The sequence below is a fragment of the Spermophilus citellus genome (assembly GCF_964194105.1).
Source record: "Spermophilus citellus genome assembly, chromosome: 7".
Taxonomy (NCBI): Eukaryota; Metazoa; Chordata; class Mammalia; order Rodentia; family Sciuridae; genus Spermophilus; species Spermophilus citellus.
Genome location: NC_138188.1, coordinates 73,256,146 through 73,276,591, shown reverse-complemented (window position 1 = coordinate 73,276,591; position 20,446 = coordinate 73,256,146). Strand labels below are relative to the sequence as shown.

The following is a 20,446-nucleotide window of genomic DNA, read 5'->3' as shown; positions in this document are numbered from 1 at the left end:
ACCATGTCTGCTCAACTAGCCACTGTCACTCCCAGTATCCAGTACTGGTTATGAGCCATTCATTACTATTACTTCACATTACTATTACTTCACTGTTGATGGGGTGAAAATTATATATATATATACACACACACACACATACACACACACATACACACACACACACACATATACACACATTTACACACACGCACACATAATATACAGGTTTAATTGAACAAATGAAGGGTAAAGCAAATAGCAAATATCACTAGTTGCTCCCTCAAATTTTATGATCTTCTTGATAATTAACAGCATCCCATTCTATTTAGGATAACCACAGATTTATCCTTCAATCTTTTCTCATTTTTTTTCCTGATTAGAATGCAGACATGACCCCAAGGCACAGCAGCCAATCTGCAACCATCAGGAGACCAGCATGAGGTGGAAGCTGAGAGGAAGGAGGTAAAAGCCTGGTTCCCAGAGGGCATCCCTGCACTGTCACCAACTGGGTTTATCCACACTGGTATTTGTGATTGTGGAGATGAATTAAATCTGTTTGAGAATTCCAGTCATTGCAGGTGAATACATTGCTCACTGATATAAATAGCTAAACAGGAATTTAGATATTGGAATTCTATATAACCGTCAACAACCTTCCTTTATCACTTGTGACCTATCAGAAAAAAGGACAAAAGTTGGGGTATCTATTGTACTGCCCTCACCCCCAGGGAGGCATAGGGAAAAGGTCAGTGGACCAATAGCAAATTTTCTCTATTTTTTTCCCTCTGTTTTTACACTTTATGCCCCTCTACCTCTCAAATATCAGCATGCAACATCAAAAGAACTTCAAATGGGTAAGTTTTTGTACCTACTGTTCCAGACCATCAGAATAATCCAAACTAACCAAAGCAAGACTACATAAACTGAGTGAATGACCAATATGGATATTCTTGAGTTTTCTACAGACCACTGCTCTTTCTTTGTCTGTTACCCTACCCCTTATTCTCCAACTTCCTCCTTACATAGCTTTTTGCCTGCCCAGGGTCACTCATTGTCAATACTGTGTCCCTGCCTCAGCTCTAGTCCTTCACCTAATCCCAACTGAGACTTTTTCTACTTCTTTTGACTCCTACCAGCTCCAGGAAACAACCTCCTGAACACCCTTATCAGTTCCCTACCTCATTTCTCCTCCTTTTGTAAAAAGAACCTGGCCCCTCCTTTGACATATGGGCCCTTTGATCACTTCACCTCTCCTGATCTTGTTGTCAGAAAAGGAGATCAATCAGATTGAGGAACAAAAACAATTTCTAATCTTGCTTTCAACACAACTGACATTTAATGGTCAAAATAACCTGTATTTACAATAGAGTAATTAATCTTCAGCTTGAAACGCTTGGAATCTAGGTCGTATCAGTTGTCCTCTAGCTTATGGAAGAAAAAAAAATGATTCCTTATATTTTCTAGATGATTCTGCCTTCATTTTAAGATGAAAAGCTATTTCAGGAACTGATTTGGTGACAAAAGTGATCTTTTGCCAATTTCAAAGATAAATGGTGTCAAGGAGTTAAAATGATTTCATACATTTTTATTCAAAGCTATTAACTCTGACTCAAGCCCTTCAATAGTGATGGCTCCAGTGATTGCATTAACCCATCTAGAAGCAAATGGACAGTATTTAAAATATTTTTGAAGTACTAGCAGCTATACAAAATGAGAGAGTGTAGTAATTTATGATTCTTTATAATCTGCAGATTGCTTCAAATATCTAGCCACTGACATAGGCACACATTAGGTTGTCTCCAGTTCTCTGATGGAGCTACTGCTTCCCAAATGTACAAATGATGATAGACATCTCTGGACAAGCAGGGAGCCTTGGTGCACGCTCATGTGCATTTTTGAGAAGTACTTCATCCAAGAAAAATATAATAATATGACTCTGCTCTCTAGTCAAAGATGACAACTTAAAGATGGTCAGTTGTCTACACCAGGGAATGTGAATTTATAACTTAGAGATTTTAAGTTGCATGCAATTGCATAATAGATAATCCTTAATAGGAAAAGTGAAAATTCTAAAGTTGTTATAGCCAAGGTGCATAATATGGATTGAAGACCAAAAGGATCAGCTGAGAGAGAGAGAGAAATCAAGGCTATCAGACACCCAAACAATGATATATGCAAAATGGAGAAAAGTGACTTTTCAGTCTTCACACAGTGAACCAAGTTTTTTGTCCATCCCCTCAGCCCTGCTAATTTCCAGCTCTTACAGTACTTGAAACGTCTCGATACCGCTCTGATAAATTAATACTTTTTGCCAAATTTAGTTCCACTAGGTTTCTTTTCTTTGTCTTTTTTATTGCAATAATAAATTTGTGTTTTCTGAAACAAATATTTTTTCAGCAAAGTTCACAGAAAGAATGTTATAATAAGACAACTATTTTTTTTTCATTCGCACATTGAAGAATCTGTTTTCTACAAACCATTGTGTTATTTTTCTCTTCAGTAATTCACAGTTGTATCACATAGAATTCCTGCAATCCAGGAATCTATGGGCAGAAAAATTCATGCATCAGAGGGCACAGAGGAAAGGCACTGGTGATGGCCAGGCAAGATAGTGAGTCAAGATGCTTTAGAAAGGGCTGGGGATGTGGCTCAAGCGGTAGCGCGCTCGCCTGGCATGCGTGCGGCCCGGGTTCGGTCCTCAGCACCACATACCAACAAAGATGTTGTGTCCGCCGAGAACTAAAAAATAAATATTAAAAATTCTCTCTCTCACTCTCTCTCCTCTCTCACTCTCTCTTTAAAAAAAAAAAAAAAAAGATGCTTTAGAAAGAGATTAGATTCTGACATTCCAACAGAGGGAAACATAGAAGCAACAGTGCAGTTTGACTAAAATGAAGGTCTGCAAGTAGATATAGTGATTACGACTGGAAAGATAGATTTGGGTCAGATTAATAGAGCCCATGAAAGCCCATGAAATATGTTTGGGCTTTATCATGTTAGTCAGAAGAAATGAATAAGGAACTTTTAGCCAGACAATAATATCAGGAGTTACTCAGGAAATTGAATCAGCTGGAGGACTCCAGAGAGCAAGCTGATTCAGTGGTCCACTCATGGTAACGAGGGCTGGCAAAGAAACAATCTTCCTCAGCCACATCTTGAAGGGTTCAATGTTATTATGAAAGAGCAAAGTTTCCTTCCAAGTGAGGCAGCTAAGGTGCTCCAAGGAAGGAGAGTTTGCTCTCAGTGATGATCCTACCTGGGATCTGGGGACCTAGAAGACAAGAGCATGGATGTGTAAGACTGGACTGGAGAGGGAATAAATGAAAACCTGGAGGATGCAACAGAGGAAGGATTTTCATCTAAAAGAGAAATTGTAAACGATAGAGTTAAGGAAGTAGACGCAGGAGTTAGACTGAAGACACGGGGTGCAAATCAATATAATTGACATTGGTTGGTGGCCTGTAAGGGTTCCAGGTATCTTTCCAAATGGAAACTCATTTGAATATTACCTACATTTTATGGATCTAGAAAGGTTGAGAAACTTGCTTTAAATAAGTGCACTTTAAGAGATACAACAGATGCAACAGTTTCCTAGTGTTTTAATTCTTTCCATTGGATTACAATACCTTTAATCATGTTTAGTGATGATAAAGGGAAATAAACATACAGTCAGACTGTTTTAATAGGAATGTTGGTTTCCCTGAATATTCAGTCCCCTTAAACCAGCTTCCTCAAGAGTGCTAAACCCAGATCAAAGTAATTTCCAGTTAGGCCACTGGCTGTCAATAAATAATTCATTACATGAAATTACTAAGTAAATGCCAGAGGTAAGAAATTATATATTTTGATGTTGTGACAAAATCAATAAAATGCAGCTATCAGATTTCTTTCCTTAGTTATATAGCTTGTTAATTTTGTGACTATTCTTTTGAGTAACTATATCAGAAATATAAGAGTAAAAGGCTAGTGGCCATTTATTCATGTTTTATAAATGCCAATGCTGGGAGAGTGTGACATCTACATGAATATAAAGCAGATTTATTGTAATTAATGTTATTACCATGAATAGGAAATAAATTCATAACATCCAATATGTAAATACTAAGCAAAGCATGCAATTTGTCTCTTTTTGAAATTAATCTCACATTCACATTAATATGATTTATGTTATTGTAATACATCCTATGCCTCTGGAATCAGAGAGGGAATGATTCACTCTCTATGTGACCTTACTAACAAATAATGTGCTAATAGCATCATAAATATCAACTAAAACTAATTGGTATTTTTGATATTCTTAAGATTAGCTTTGTGAATCTGAAGTTTGAATAGTAACAGAATGAATGAGTATCAGCACAAGTGCTGTGTCATATTAAAATGTCAAAATGGATGACACCTATGGTCATAGATTGAGGAATAGAGCTAGCTCTCCTCCGAATGTTAGATGCAGAAAGGACCTTAGAGGTCATTCAGTTCAATCACTCCTTTAAGCAGATGAGGGAGGGGGAAGGCCAGAGGTGCTGGGGACTTCAGGGTTCAATGCACAGTTACACAATACAGAGCTGTTCAGGCCATCATTCTTTTTGCTACATCATGCTGCCTGAAGAATCATTTTTCATCATCTTAAAATGCTACCTTATTATTGCATGAGCAAGTGAAAAATTAATGGGTGTGTATTCTTTCGCTTTTTAAATGAGAAGAAAGCACTTCCATTTACCACAGCAAAATAGTATTTACCATAAAGTGAGCTCAGAGGAAAATTTTATTTCCCACGCATTTTACAGCAAATCAACTTTCTAGATTATTGTCACATTGATGCTTTTTTTTAAATGAGCTGCATTTGTACAAAAATGAACTATTAGACTTATTATGAATTTTCATGATATAAAAGAGAAAATAATGATAGAATTGGTGTTGTAACAAATTTGGGAATTAGACTAACACCTTTTTTCCCATTCAGGTGTAATTCACATAAAAAAGACCATTCTATGGGCTCTGACACCAATGTAGCCGACACCCAGATGGATGAACAGGACATTTTTAACCCCAGAAAATTCCTAGTGCTCCTTCCCAGTAAATAAGTGTTCCATCTTACCTAAAGGCAACCATGAATATGCTGTTATTTTTAATTTTTAATTTTTTTAGTTTTGAAATGTTTTGATAGACACCCTAACTATTTTTAATTCATCATGTGTTTCATATTCTATTTATAAGGGTTCTTCGTCTTTTAAAGTAGTAAACCAAGAACAGAGGGTGCTGTACTTGCTGCTCATATTTTGACATGAGTAGTTTCTGTATGTGTGAGTTATAGGAGTTTTGTAGGTTTGGGATATAAGTCATTTGTCAGATACAAGCATTATAAGCATTTTCTGTCAGTTTCTTGCTTATCTATTTCTTTGCTGAACAGGGTCTTTTGAATAGCATGAGTTGTTTAATTTTGATGATGCAACAATTTTTTTATAGTTATTGCTTTTTATATCCTAAAAAATACTTGTGTATCTCAAGGGATATGAAGATATTATTTATTGTTTTCTTCTGAAAACTATGTCGTTTTAGTGCCCAAATGCATTTCTAGCTAAATTTTATATATGGGGTGAGATGTAAGAAAAGGTTGTTTCTCCTCGATTTTATTGTTGTCTTAGCATGATGTGTTGAAAGATGCTCCTGTTCTCTCTTGGACTGAATTGGAGTGTAAGCTGAAACTTACTTCATGATGAAAGTATGGGTTTATTTCTGAATTCTCTATTCTCCATTGATCAGTCTAATTTATATTTCAATAGCATACTATTTTGAATATAGTAGCTCTATGATGTCTTCAAATCACTTAGAAGTACCCAAATTTTGTTGTTGTTGCTGTTTGCTTTTGCAAGACTAAAAACAATTTAATTCTTGTGTTCACACATAAATTATAGAGTTGGTTTATTGACTTCCATTTTAAAAAACAGATAGGATTTTGATTGGGATTGCATTGTTACTATGGTTCAATTCAAGTAGATTTGACATATTTACAATTCTAAATTTTCTGAAGCATAATATGCATGCTATATTTTTCCATTTATTTATGTGTTCTTTAATTACTCTTAACTGTGTTTTATAGTTTTCAGTGTAAACACTTTATACTTGAGTATTCCAAGTTTTCTGAACATGAATGTAAATAGTATCTATTTTTAATTTTTGATTTTTATTTTTTTTCAGTGCCATGATATGGAAATAAACTGTTCTTGTATTTTATAATTTTGTTAAACCTAATTATTAGTTGTCATAGCTGCTTTGTGGATTGCTTAAGGATTTTCTCTAGATACTGTTTACTGCCATTTTTCTAAAATTAAAACAGCTTCGCTCCTTTTGTTTAACCTGTATGATTTTCATTTATTTTTCTAGCCTTGTTGCACTGCCCACACCTCCAATTATGAAGCAGGGTAGTGGGGGCAGAAGCAGGCATCCTGGCATTATTCGCTGTCATAGAGGACAAGTGTTCAATCATTCACCACTGGTATGATGCTCCTGCTAGTTTTCTTGAGATTCTCTTCATCATTGGGAAGATGTCCTTTTCTTTTTCAAGTTTAGAAAGAGTTTTGATTCAAAATGAGTTTGGGATTTTTCTGAGATTGTTTTATGTATTTTTTGAGGTGTTTAGATAATTTTTTCATTGATCTGAATTATTCTGTTAAAGCTCTGAATTACATTAATTTTGGAAAGTTGAATTACATCAACAAAAGAAACTCCACTGGTGTCTGTGCTGTTATTATTTTTTATAAAGGTTTTTGCTTATGAAGAAAGAAATTAAATCAGCCAGGCATTGTGGCGCACACCTATATTCCCAGCAGCTCCAGAGGCTGAACAGGAGGATCACGAGTTCAAAGCCAGCCTCAGCAAAAGCAAGGCATTAAGCAATTCAGTGAGACCCTGTCTCTAAATAAAATAAAAAATAGGGCTGAATATGTGGCTCCGTGGTTGAGTGCCCCTTAGTTCAATCCCTGGTGCCCCAACACATCTCCCCCAAAAGAAATGAAATCTCTGGCTTATTTTATCATAATGCCTTTATCCATTAAGGTGTTTAGACATCAGGGTCATGCTGACTTTATTAAATGAGCTGTTAGTATTTTCTTCTATTTTGTGAATGAGTTAAAAAATGATGGATATTATTTCTTATTGAAATTGTTAGTAGAATCCATGTGAATCCATCTGACCCTGGGATTTTGTTTTTAAAAATTTTTTAAATTCTTAAAATTACTTTAAGAATTAAAAGTATAAGACTATATAATTAGCTTTTTAATTACTAATTATATAGTTGGTAGTAGATATTAAATGTTTCAAATTTTCTACCTTTATTCAGTTCAGTATTGGAATTTGTTCATTTCATCAAATTATTGAACTTATTGACCCAAATTATTCTTAATATTTCTTTTTATCCTTTTAACACCTGCAATAACTATTCTTGCTTCTTCTACTTTATTCTTGGTATTGGTAATTTGTGCATTCTTTCTTTTTTTCCTGGTCAATAATAGTAAACAGTAAAGGAATTTATCAATTTTAACAATCTTTTCAAAGAATCACATTTGGTTTCTTCCATTTTCTCTGTTTATCTGTTTTTTATTTCATTATTTTCTGCCCCACTATTATTTTCATTGTTCTACCCCTTTTTTTTTCTGGGAATTGAACCCAAGGGAGATTTACCACTGATCTACATCCCCAGCCCTTTTTTAAATTTTATTTTTTTATTTTGAGACAGGCTCTCACTAAGTTTGCTCGGGCCTCTCTAAGTTGTGGAGATTGGCCTTGAAATTATGATCCTCCTGCCTCAGAACCCCTGAGGTCCTGAGATTACAGTCATGTTCCACCACACCTGGCTATTTTAATTTAGTTTGATTTTTGATTCTCTTCTTTCAGTTTCATATGTTGGAAATTTAACCATTAATTTTAAAACACACCTGCTTTCTAATATAAACATGTATAAATTTCCCTCTGAGCAGTATTTAACTGCATCCCACAAACTATAATCTTTTGTCATTTCATTTACCTTAAATTATTTTGTAATTTTCTTAGGGATTTCTTTTTAAATACATGGATGGCTTAGGCATGGGTAAATTAATTTCTAAGTATTTGAGGCTTTTCTACGTATTTTTTGTTGGTTTCTACATTAATACTACAGTGGTTCATAAATATGTTCAATATGATGGCAATCTTTGAAAACAAGGTTTTTTAAATGACCCAGGACAAGTCCTGTTTTTGCAAATGTTTGGTGTACATTTGAAAGAATTAGTATGTTGCAGACTTTTAGATGTAATGTTATATAAATATTTAATGAAATCAGTCAAATTGTCTGATAGTTTTTCAAATTGTATTCTTTCTGATATTTTCCCAATTGGGTCCCTCTTACTTAGAAAGAAGTTTTGAAATTTTCTGCCATAACTATAGGTTCATGAGTTTCTCCTTTGATTTCTGCTAATATTTGCTCCGATTATTTTGAAACTCTACTATTAGGCATATACATATATGTTATTGTTGGGACTTCTTGATGATCTGTTCTTTTTATTATTATAAAATATACTTCTTTATCTCTGGTAACACTACTTTTTTTTTCTACTTTCTCTGGAATATTAATGTAATTACTCTGCCTTTCTTATAGTTAGTATCTGAATGAGATTATTTTTTTCTCTCTACTTTCATTTATTTTTATTTTTTAAGAATGTCAGACTTATTTATATTGGCAAATAATAACATTTATTTATGGGATACAATATAATATTTGACATATGTATAATTTATGGAATGATTTAATCAAGATAATTAATATATATCCCTTATCTCACATATTTATCATTTTTTATGGTGATAAGATTTAAAATCTATTTCTCAATAGTTTGCAAATATCTAACACATGTCTACAGTAACCATGCTGTACAAGAGACCACAAGAATTTATTCTACCTCTCTAATTAAGACTTTATATCCTTTGGGATCTGGAGATTATTATGCTAAATGAAATAAGCCAATCACAAAAAAATCCAAAGGTGGGATGTTTTCTCTGATATATGGAAGCTAATCCAAAATAAGTGGGGGAGGAGAATGAAAGTTCAGTGGATTAGACAAGGGGGCATGAAAGGAAGGGAATAGGAAAAGGAAAGACAGTGAAATGAATGGGACATAACTTTCCTATGTACTTATATGAATATTGAACAGTGTATCTCATCATTATGTACATCCACAGGAAATTAATTTTTTAGAAAATAACTACAGGTAAATGGCAGATAGTTCAATAGACAGAAGAGAGCAAGGGGTGAGAGAAGAAAGTGGAGGAGATGTACTGGGGTCAGAATTGAACATGATACATTCCTAGCTTGCAGAAAGAATTATGTCAAAATGGATTCTAACTAAAAAGAACCAATGGGGATGGGGAAGACTGTCCTTTGACGAATGACTCCTAATTACATGGCTCTTTTAAAAAAAATCTGTGTTTATATTTAATGTGTTACTCTTATAGACAGAAAAATTCATGCTTCGCTTCTTTATTCTTTGGATAATCTGTCTTATATATGGGTATTTAGCTTACTTATATTTTTGGAAAGTAGTGTTAACTTATTGGCTTTTCATTTATACTTCTTTTCTTTAATTCTTATGAGTGTTCTAAGACTTTCAATACATATCATTTACATAGAGTAAATATTGCACTAAGTCTTGAGAAATGTATAAACTTGCAAATTATAGACCCATTTACTTCTTCCGATTCCACTACACTATAGTTGCCATATGCTTTATATCCAAATCTATTATATACAACATAATGGTATAATTTTTGCTTTAAAAAGTCCTGAGCATTTTTAAAAATGAAAATGAAAAGATAGTCTTTTTGTATCTATCCAGATTTTTATCATTTTTAGCAATATCAATTCTTTTCTGAAGATCTGAGTGTTCATTTAGTATTATTTTACTTCATCGTGAAAACACTTCCTTAGCATTTCTCATAGTACAGATGTCCTGATGATAAATTCTTTCTTTTCCCTATGCAAATATATATTTTTTTCCATTTCATTCTTGAGAAGCATTTTGTTTAATATAGAATTTGAGGTTGAAAGTTTTCTTTTTGTGTCCCCCCCCCCCCCGCTGCTGTCCACCCTTCAACACTTTAAGGATGTTTCCCTATTCCCTCTGGTCTTCATTTTTTTCAATTATTACAGAAAATTTTTTTTTAATTATGACATTTTAGGCTGTGAATACAGCTCAGAGATAGAGCACTTGCCTAGCATGCACACAGCTCTGGGTTCAATCTACGGCAATAAAAAAAGTGTATTATAAATAAATAAATATGTATATATATTTTAAAATGAGTATTGTTTAGTTCTACAACTTATATTTGGCTGTTTTTCACATATTTTCTCTCTATATTAATATTTGTTATCTCTTCATAAACTCTGACCAAGTATTTATTTATATCTCTGGTGTTAATTAATATAATAATGGGTTGAAATTGGGTAAGCTGAATCACCTCTGGGTTGGCCTCCTATGAGTGCTATTTTATCTTGCTAATGAATATATTTCCTGCAACTTTGTAAATTGAGTGATTTGTATCTTGAGCATTTGAATATTATATTGTGGACACTTTGGTTTCTGGAAATTTCTATCTGGTCTGAAAATTGCAAACTCTCCTTCTTGGTAGCAGCTCAACTCTTAGACAATTTTTTTTTTCTTAACAGGATGCAGTGGAAAACATCTCTAATCCCAGCTACTCAGGAGGCTGAGGCAAGAGAATCACCAGCTAGAGACCAACCTTAGCAATTTAGCAAGACTTTGTCTCAAAATAAAATTCAAAAAAGAACTGTAAATGTAGCTCAGTGGTAGAGCACCCCTGGCTTCAATCTCCAATATGGAAGTTGTTTTTTCCTTAGATGGAATCTGTTTTACCCACACATGTTCTCAGAGATGAATTTGATTTGGGCAGAATTTGCACAAAAGAAGTCAGAGATCCCACTCTCTCTGTTTGTATCAGGACACACTATAATGTTTCCAAATTCTGGTCTGATTAGAGAGGTTGTGAATTTTTCAGTTAAAAAGTCAGTCATCTCACAGAGTGCTACGTTTCATCTGCCTTGGAATAAAAGGTCTAAAACGAGTAACATTACGTGTGCTGTTGCCTTTTTTTTTTTTTCCAAATGTCTATGTCTTTTCAGATTCTGGCTCCTTAAAAAAAAAAAATCATTGTATTAGTCAGCTTTTCATCACTATGAAAACATACCTGAGAAAATCAATTTAAAATGAGAAAAGATTTAGTTTGGCCCACAATTTCCATTAGGTTTTGCTTGGCCCAGTTGCTTTGGGTTCATGGTGGGGAACTCATGGTGGAGCAAAGTTGCTCATCTCATGGCAGCCAGGAAGCAAAGAGAGAGAGGAGAGGATCAGGGTCCAAACACGTGCTTCAAGGATAAGCGCTAATGACTACTTCCTTCTACAGCCCCACCTCCTGACATTTTTGCCACTCCCATTGGCCACATCAGATAGGCAGCAACCTGCAGCATGAGTTCTAGGGGAACACTGAAGATCCAAACCATAACATTAGCTCTTTATTGCCTTCAATCACTGTTTAAAATTTCACATAGAACTTCTAGTTGCAATCCATGAAAGGGTAAGAACTACTCATTCATTTCAGAAGAGCCACTAATCTATTTACATTTAAATGCAATTGTTGATCTGATTAGTCTAAGCCTACAATTTTCCTGTTTGTTTTCTATTTGTACATCTGTTCTTTGTTATGTCCCTTCTTTTATATCTTTTATTTTTCTGCATTAACAGTATTTTTCAATATTCCATTTTATTCCTACACTAATTTTATTCCTTAATTAGTGTATTAGTTGTGCCTTTTTATTTGTTTTGACTATTGTGTGTGTTTTCTCTATTATTTATAACACACATCTATTATATTGCATCTTCATATAATATTCATATAATAATACCTATATAAATTCCATCTGCATGTAATACCCCTTCAAATGTAACAAATAAACTCTACAACAACCCTACCCTACTTTTATTTGTGCTTTTTTTGCACAGGCTTTCTTTTGGGTATATTTAAAGCTGCAATGCATAGCTATTTTTTAAGATGTTAGTTCTCTTTTTAAAAAAATAAAAATAGTTTTAAAATCTATATAATTTTTACTCACATGTACACCATTTCCAACACTTCTTGGTGCAGATCCTAATTGCCATCTTCTGTACTTTTACTTCCACCGGACACATTTTTTTAACACTTCTTTTTAACATTCACATTCTATCCACAGAACCTTTCAGCTTTTATTTGTCTGCAAATGAATTGACTTTGCCTTTGGAGCTAGGGAGTACTTTTACTGGATATAGCATTCCAGGTTGACAGGCTCTCTTTTCATTCAGCACTTTAACTGTGTTATTCCATGATCTATCTTGGTCTCTGCCGCCCCTGGTCCACAGGGGCAGCTGAACTTAAGGTCGCTCTTGTGAATTTCCAGGGACTCCAAATAAAACACAGACACACATTTTACCTTTAAACAAGCTTCAGGACGGCTCCTCCACTCTAGGCCTCAAGCTCCTCAAATGGGAGAGCGAGGAATAGTCAAGAGAGGCTGGAGAGAAAGAGAGAAAGAGAGGAGACAGACGGGGGGGGGGGGGGGGGGGGGGGGGGGGCTTTTATTGGGAGGACCCTAATTCTTAGAAAATTCCATCCAAAAAAAAGGTAAGAAGGGGTGGAGTTACTAGGGCCATGTGAGTGTAATTCAACCCAAGGGCTGTAGGGAGAGCCTACATCTGAAGATGCATCCTCAAACTTCCCGGACTGGGGCAGTGTCCAAATCACTAGGAGATGTAGTGACAGTCAAAGCCCCTCTGCTCCAGGATAGAAGACGCAAATCATTCAGAGTGGCTCCCCACAGGTCTCCATGGTTTCACATAAAAGTCAAGCCCTCACTTGAATTATCGTCCCCTTATAAGTAATGTGTCTTTTTCTTTCTTCTTGCTATTTTTTAGTTCTTCTTATGTATTAGAATTTCAGAAATTTGATTGCATTGCATGCTTTATTTTGAATTAACTCAAATTGGTTTTTGTTTAGTTTTTTTTCTTTTTTATTGATTTTGTTTTTTTAAATACACGAAAGTGGAATGCATTAAAATTCTTATTATACATATAGAGCACAATTTTTCATATCTTTGTATATAAAGCGTGTTCACTCCAATTCATGTCTTTATACATGTACTTCTTTTTTCACATTACAATTCTTATTACACATGTATACCAAAATTTTTTATATCTCTGTTGAATATAAAGTAGGTTGACACCCACTTTGTGTCTTCATACATGTACTTTGGAGAATGATGTCCATCACATTCCACCATCCTTGCTAATCTTCTGCCTCCACTCTTTCCCTCCCTCCCCTTTTCCTTACCTAGAATTCATCTATTCCTCGCATGTTCCCCCTCCATACCCCACTATGCATCAGCCTCCTTATATCAGAGAAAACATTTGGCATTTGTTTTGGGGGGATTGGCTAATTTCACTTAGCATTATCTTCTCCAACACCATCCATTTACCTGCAAATGCCATGATTTTATTCTCTTTTATTGCTGAGTAAAATTCCATTGTGTATATATATCACATTTTTTTTATCCATTCATCCACTGAAGGGCATCTAGGTTGGCTCCACAGTTTAGCTATTGTGAATTGTACTGCTACAAACATTGATGTGGCTGTGTCCCTATAGTATGCTGTTTTTAAGTCCTTTGGGTATAGTTTCTTAAATTCACTTTTTAACATTTTTCATCAAATTTGAAAAAATATGTGTATAAAAGTGAAATCAATGGCCAAAATTCAAAATATAGAATGCCTATAAAACTGACTTATAATTTTAGCAGAAAAGAAGACTAATGATTGCCTCCAATTTCTAACTGAGGTGGTTCTGTCTGAAGAGTATACCAAGGCTTAACTGACCATGCATTTGTTAGTGTGGAAGAGAAAACATAACTAGATATAACCAGCCAGACCCACCTCAAAAATCCACGTCCTGCTTAAGTCCATGTTTATTGTTTGGGATAAATGAACACAAAAGAGTGTGCTTCCCATAAATACCAACCTTTAGAATACAATAGCCATGCTCCTAATAAGGTGTCTTCAACAAGACCTAAACTCTGAACAATCACATTAGCAATTTCTCCCTCAAGTGCTGAGAAAAATAATTAGAAGTGGTGGGCAGAGAGATGGAGCAGAAAAAGTAGACGTTTCCATGCTAAGTAACATAGGCTGGGAGTAACTGAGTCATAAAGAGACTGCCACCAACAGAACTCACAGGGTCGTACTGCATTGGACAAGAGAAAGGTGAGGGGCAGAGTACAAGGAAGTGTGAGAGGGCCTGGGTAGAGATCTAGTCTTGTTGGGGAAACAACCTGATTCCAAAATTTCCTTAACAATTGGAGAGAAAATGGTCCTACTTTTTTACAAAATAGAAAATGTATTATGAAGGCTATTCTAAACTGAAAGGATGGCAGGGGGAAAAAATGTTTGATTAAATTTGTTCAGGCATATGTTCACTTTCTTAAAAACAATAGGTGGCAATGACCTGAACTGAGCTGATAAAATCCTCAAATTAACCAATAAAACCAGGGGGAAAATTCCATATTGGAGAAAAGGAAATTTGTTTATCTCTGGGCATAATTATTTCAGAAACAAGCAAAGCAACCTTATAGAAGAATCCAAAAAGTTGTTGGCTATTTGTATTCAGAATGGATTGAGATAACGGCCTGAAATACAGTGTTAGTTGAGACTCTGTGAGCAAGTGAATGATTAAGTGAATACTCAATGAAATAATGGGTCAAAGTTTGCTTTAGAGTTAGGTAAACTGAACTTATTGGTGGACATTCACTTAACATTTCTATACAATTCGTCTTCTAATTCAAAACAGTAATGGTGAAAAGAGAAATTATACAAGATTGCAGCCAAAAATATATATCAATTTGTCTATAAAGTTTCCTTCCCTTTGGCAGCATAAGGTAAGAAATCTACTTCTCTGGTGGCAAGCAATATCACAGTTCAATTTTTAAGATTTTATCCTGAGGACTGATTGATGTATGGCTACATATTCCATACTGTGGTAGTGAACACTTTGCCACTGTGACCAAAATACCTGACATAAATCACTTGGAGGAGGAAAGGTTTATTTTGGCTCAAGGTTTCAGAAGTTCAGTCCTTGTTTAGGGCCTAAGATGAGCCCGAATATCATAGTGGAAGGGCATGGTGAAGGAAAGCTGCTTAACTCTTGGTAACTGGGAAAGAGGGGGTGGGGAATGGTCTGGGACAAGATACACCCATCCAGAGCAGACCCCCATTGACCTACTTTCTCTAGCTACATGCCATGTTCTAATAATCCACCCAAACGATTATTCCACCAAATGGGTTAATCCACTGAAGAGATCAGAACCCTCATGATCCAACTATTTCCTAAAAGCCCCATCTCTGGATATCGCTGCTTTTGGAACTAAGTCTTTTAATACATGAGCCTCACGGGAATATTCCAGATTCAAATTGTAACACCTACTGTGTTTGCATTTTAGGAACCTGCAAATACTAAGAGACCAAGGTTTTAGAGATGTATGTGCACTGATACACTATTCAACCATATGGAGAAGAAATTCTGGACAACATGGAAAACAACTTGTATTATCTTTCTGACTTTGTGATTTGGGGAAAATTATCACTCTGGGTCTTAATTATTCTCATATGTAATCTGAAGATTTTGGATTTGCAGAATGTGAATGTCTCTTTCAACTTAACACCATCTTCTATGCAAAATCAAGAATCTGGAAGCATTTTTTACAGTAATGCATCCACGTGATTCAGTTCGCCAGGTATTTGTTGTCTGCAATGTGTAATTTTGGAATGATAAAAGCAAGCAAGGAGACCATTTTTTCTTAAGAATCCCACAGTCTAATGATGAAGACATGTCAATAAATACAAAGCAATAGGATAATTAGGTGATTAGTGGGCAGTATTGAGGCAGAGAAAAAGGACAAACCTAAATACACCCAGAGTATCTAAATGGTTTCTTAGAAGAAGGGATGCAAGAAATAAGTCCAAAATGACAATGCACCAGTAGAAATGTGGGCAGAGTAAAATCATAGCACATCAAAGGCATTTAAGAATCTTATATTCAGACAACCACAAACACATCTAAAAGACAATGATCAGTGCATGTGTGGTGTCATGGAGACACATGATACCAAGGAGTAATGTAAATGTGGAATGATGAAGGGTCGTGGCACTAAGGAATTTAGACTTCATTGAAGGCAACAGTAGTCTCTGAATTTTTTGGATTTGAAACCAGTAAGTAATATTCTTTAAAATACCATTAATTTTCTTTTTTAAACTTTTAAGCAAAAAGTTTTTTAAAAACTTTTGTTACATATGTTTATAAGTAATACTTTGTAGTAGTTGGGGTTCTGAAGAGAAGAGGAACCAATGGGATGGATTTATTTCACAGAGAGAAAGATGGGAAAGATTTTAAGGAATTAGCTCATATGACTGTGGGGCTAGCAGTCTAAAGTTTATAGGGCAAGTTGACAGGCTGAAGACTCAGGACAAGTTGATGTTGCAGCTCAAATCCGAGGGCAGTTTTCTGGAAGAATACCCACTCTTTATGGGAGGTCAGCCTTTTTTCTCAAGGAATTCAACTGAACAGATGAGGTCCAACCATGTTATTGAGGGCAATCCACTTGACCCAAAATCTACTAATTTGGATGTTAATCTATCTCATTTAAAAGTACCTTCAGAGTATCCAGCTGAATGTGACAAAATGTCTGGGTACTATAGCCTAGGTCAAGTTGACACATAAAATTAACTATCACACATATGTGCTACTTTACTATTATATCACATATATTACAAAGTGTAAGCATTATTAGCATACACCAAAATATTTTTAGAAATAATAAAATTATTTTTTGGAAAGATGGCAATGAACTTTAAGTTCTAATACTTGCTTCTAGAGCTTCCAGTGATTTTTTTTTTTTTTTTTTTGGTACATGACACAAAATGCGTACAATCCAAAAAAGACCCTACAATATAAAACAGAGAGAAGATAGAAGGAGTGGTAGAATTAAATAAGTACAATTATTCTCTGTCTTGTCTTGTAGCAGAGTTGTTTTTTTAAAAAAAAAAAGGAGAGGTGAAGATAGAGGCAGGAACATCAGTCAGCAGAAACCAATAAAGAACAAAGAAGTCTGTTTGAACATTTTAATTACTGGCACATCCAATAGCCATCAAGTCCAACAGAATATAGAGCAGGCATAGGTAGGCCTACACCTCATTTGTTCTGCTTTTGTATCTTTTCCATTATGAAAAACTGACTCTTTTCTTGATGAGGAAAAAAAAAAAGACTCAGCTAACCTAAGACAGTACCTTCATCCCATCTCTAATATTCAATGTGTACTTGAAATGGGAGAAAATTATTCCTTAAATCCACTCTTGGGGAAAATGAGCCTCCTAGAACTTTCAGTAGCACAGTTCCAGGTCCTTCTAGACTTTCACATAAAATTCCTTTTAAATGATGCCTTCTTGAAGTTGTGCAATGCAAATGTCTCTGAATTGGCCCCCCTGGGTCTTGGAAGGACAGGAAAGATCACTGAAGTGTATCTGTGTTTTATCTCTATGAGTCTGTACTTATATAAAAACCCACTCATCCACAGGATAAAGAACCAACTATAGGTCCATACCTGCAAGAATATAATAAATGAAGAAAGGGGTAGTTATGGGCTGCTTAGATGTATATAATGAACCTCAGTCTTTTTCCATTTCTCTTGCTTTATGCAGAAAGCCGCTTCCCTCTCCGAGTAACTGCATTTAGTGACTTCTTAATGCAATGCTCAAGCAATGAAGAGGAGCCACACAGGGCCAGAAAGACAAGGCAAGCCCAGCTGACTCCACTTCTTTCTTTCGGTAACACATTTGTTGAAGAAGCAACATTCAAATTATATAATATTAGCAAAGCTGGCTACAGTGCAGTCAGAGCTTATCACCTTGAAGGCATCCTGCTGAATGCTTTGTGTATACTATCTTAACTCTTATGTAGAATTAAAATCATCTTACTACAGTAATACGTGCATACCATGTTGATAGAAGCACAATTCTCAATAACCAAACTAGATGTTCCAATAATGGGTGAATAGGTAAAGAAAAAATGTGGCATATCGTCAAAATAGAGCTTCATTCAGACAAAGAAAAATGAAATTATATCATTTGCAGGAAAATCGATGGAACTAAAGACCATCAAATTAAGTGAAATAAGTCAAACTCAGGTTAAAGATTGTTTGTTTGTTTTTTTCATATGCAGAAGCTAGAGAGGAAAAAGGAAAAAAAAGTTGGGAGTAGATTTCCTAAAACTCAAAGAAAGATCAAGAGAAGAAAGGAACCAAGGAGTGAGAGGTAGAGGAGTAGAGAATGGTGGGGAGTGATATTAGACAAATTATATTGTGTGCATGTATGAATATATAACAGCAAATCCCATCAATATGAACAACTATAATGCACCAGTAAAAATATATGAGTGGGAAGGAAAGAAAGCCTAAAAAAAGAAAGAAAAAACTACTTATTTAAGAATCATCATACCCTTTTTTATTGACTAAGACACAGATGCATACAAGAATTTAGTAATTTTCTCTAGATCACAGCCTGTGAGAGAAAGAGCTGGAATTAACACTGAGGTTTAGAGAAACCCCAAGCACCACAATCTTAATTACTATATAGTTATCACCCATTTAAGAAGCAAATTGAAAAAGAAAACAAAAGTGCTGTACTTGCCACCCGGCGTGGAGAGAGCTCATGGAGGAAGAGATGGAGTAGTTTGGTCATTTAGAAGGATATTTCTTTGTATAAAAACCTCATGGAGTAAATTGCTTAGAAGCCTAGGTTTGGGAGTCATGCAGATTTCAGTTCAAACATTTCTTTGAAATTTATTTCTTGACATGTGAAGTTGGGATAAAAAGAAGCATCATATACTTCTTATCATAATTAAATTAGGTAGTTTATATATAGTGTCAGCGCAATATGTTGTACTAATTCTTTTATATTTCTCCACTTTGTCTGATTGTGAGAAAAGAATGTCCTTCAGAATATAGCAGAGGACTACAGTCAGTGGATATTGTGACACCTCAAAGAGATTATTCTAAGAAGTTCTATATATACATTAAAAACCTATTTAAAGGTGCTTCTTTTGTGGTTTTCAACAATATATGCATTGGCAGTGAATAGCTGAAGAGTGTCTTTAAGGCTGAATAAATTCTAAATCAGATTTCTCCCTAACCAAACTAATAGAAAAATTTTCAGAAAAATCACAAACACTAGCAAATGGGACTTGAAAAATCACAAAGTATTTCAGCAGGCTCTCAGCAGGCTCTCGGGACCTCTGAGAAACATTAAAATGTACCTCCAAAAGGAATCACAGTAGTCTGATTGCTTGAGATTGCTGTTCATGTAAATGTGGAATGACAGGATGAGTGACAAGGATCTCTCATTTCTAGTCTGCTGCTCTGACCCCAGAAATGCCCAGTTGGGAAACTAGTATATCTGTTGGGCTGTCTGGAAGAACCAGCTGAGTGACATCAACATCCTGGGCATAGAGGGAAAGATTGTCACCCTTCCTCTCTTTCTACCCAGTGTCTGTTAGTGAGATACAGAGGACTGACTGCAGAACCCATTCCCCTGGAGTAGGAGGGACACTGAGTTCCATAATATGTTACCCAACCCAAATAGACAAAAAGCAATTGAACAAAAAATACATAAAATCATAATAACAACCACAGCATCTTTATTCCAGGACTATTCTGATGGAATACAGACCAGCCCATTAGATGTTTACTGAGCAAACTTCTACTTGTGTTAATTAACAAAATCTTTAACTATAAGAATTTGATGGTAGTCCAATGTATGATTTTCTATTTAGTAGTGAATTGTCTTTTCTTAACGACTCTAAAATTAATGTGCTTTTTACCATTTGTAAATCTTTATCTGTTTGTTTGTTTATTTGTTTGTTTAAATACAATGAAGCAATCCAGGAAGGTGTTACAAGATTTCTAGTGTGGATAAAAGTGAACTGCTCTCTAGAAAGCAAGGCTTAAAATTTCAGGAAGCTGTGTTTACCATCCATCCTAAATTGGTTAGAATGGGGAACATAATCTTCTCTCACAAACGTGTTTTCCTTAATGAAGTTTGAGGAACTCACCATAAAGATGCAAGGTAGAAAAAGCAAAGAAAAGAGAACTTTTGCACTTTTCGCTTGACTATAATTATTAAATTGCAAAATTATAGAATGCAATGTTTAGTGTCATCTTTTATTGGAACATGTCAGCTCCCCCAAGGAAGATGCATCACTACAAGTAATCATTTGAGACAAATCTTTCTATAACATCTGAAGGTCCTCCTCTGTGAGGTTGTCTTCAAGGCTCCAAGACAGCAATCTCCCA

The 20,446-nt window shown here is 35.1% G+C and overlaps 1 long non-coding RNA gene across 1 annotated transcript; it reads left to right on the top strand.

The window, feature by feature from the left end:
- Window positions 1–440: 440 nt before the first annotated feature.
- On the top strand, window positions 441–10,989 carry LOC308653611. The gene is made up of 3 exons (XR_014023077.1): window positions 441–560; window positions 6,364–6,475; window positions 10,676–10,989. It is a non-coding gene; the product is annotated as an uncharacterized lncRNA (long non-coding RNA).
- Window positions 10,990–20,446: the final 9,457 nt, after the last annotated feature.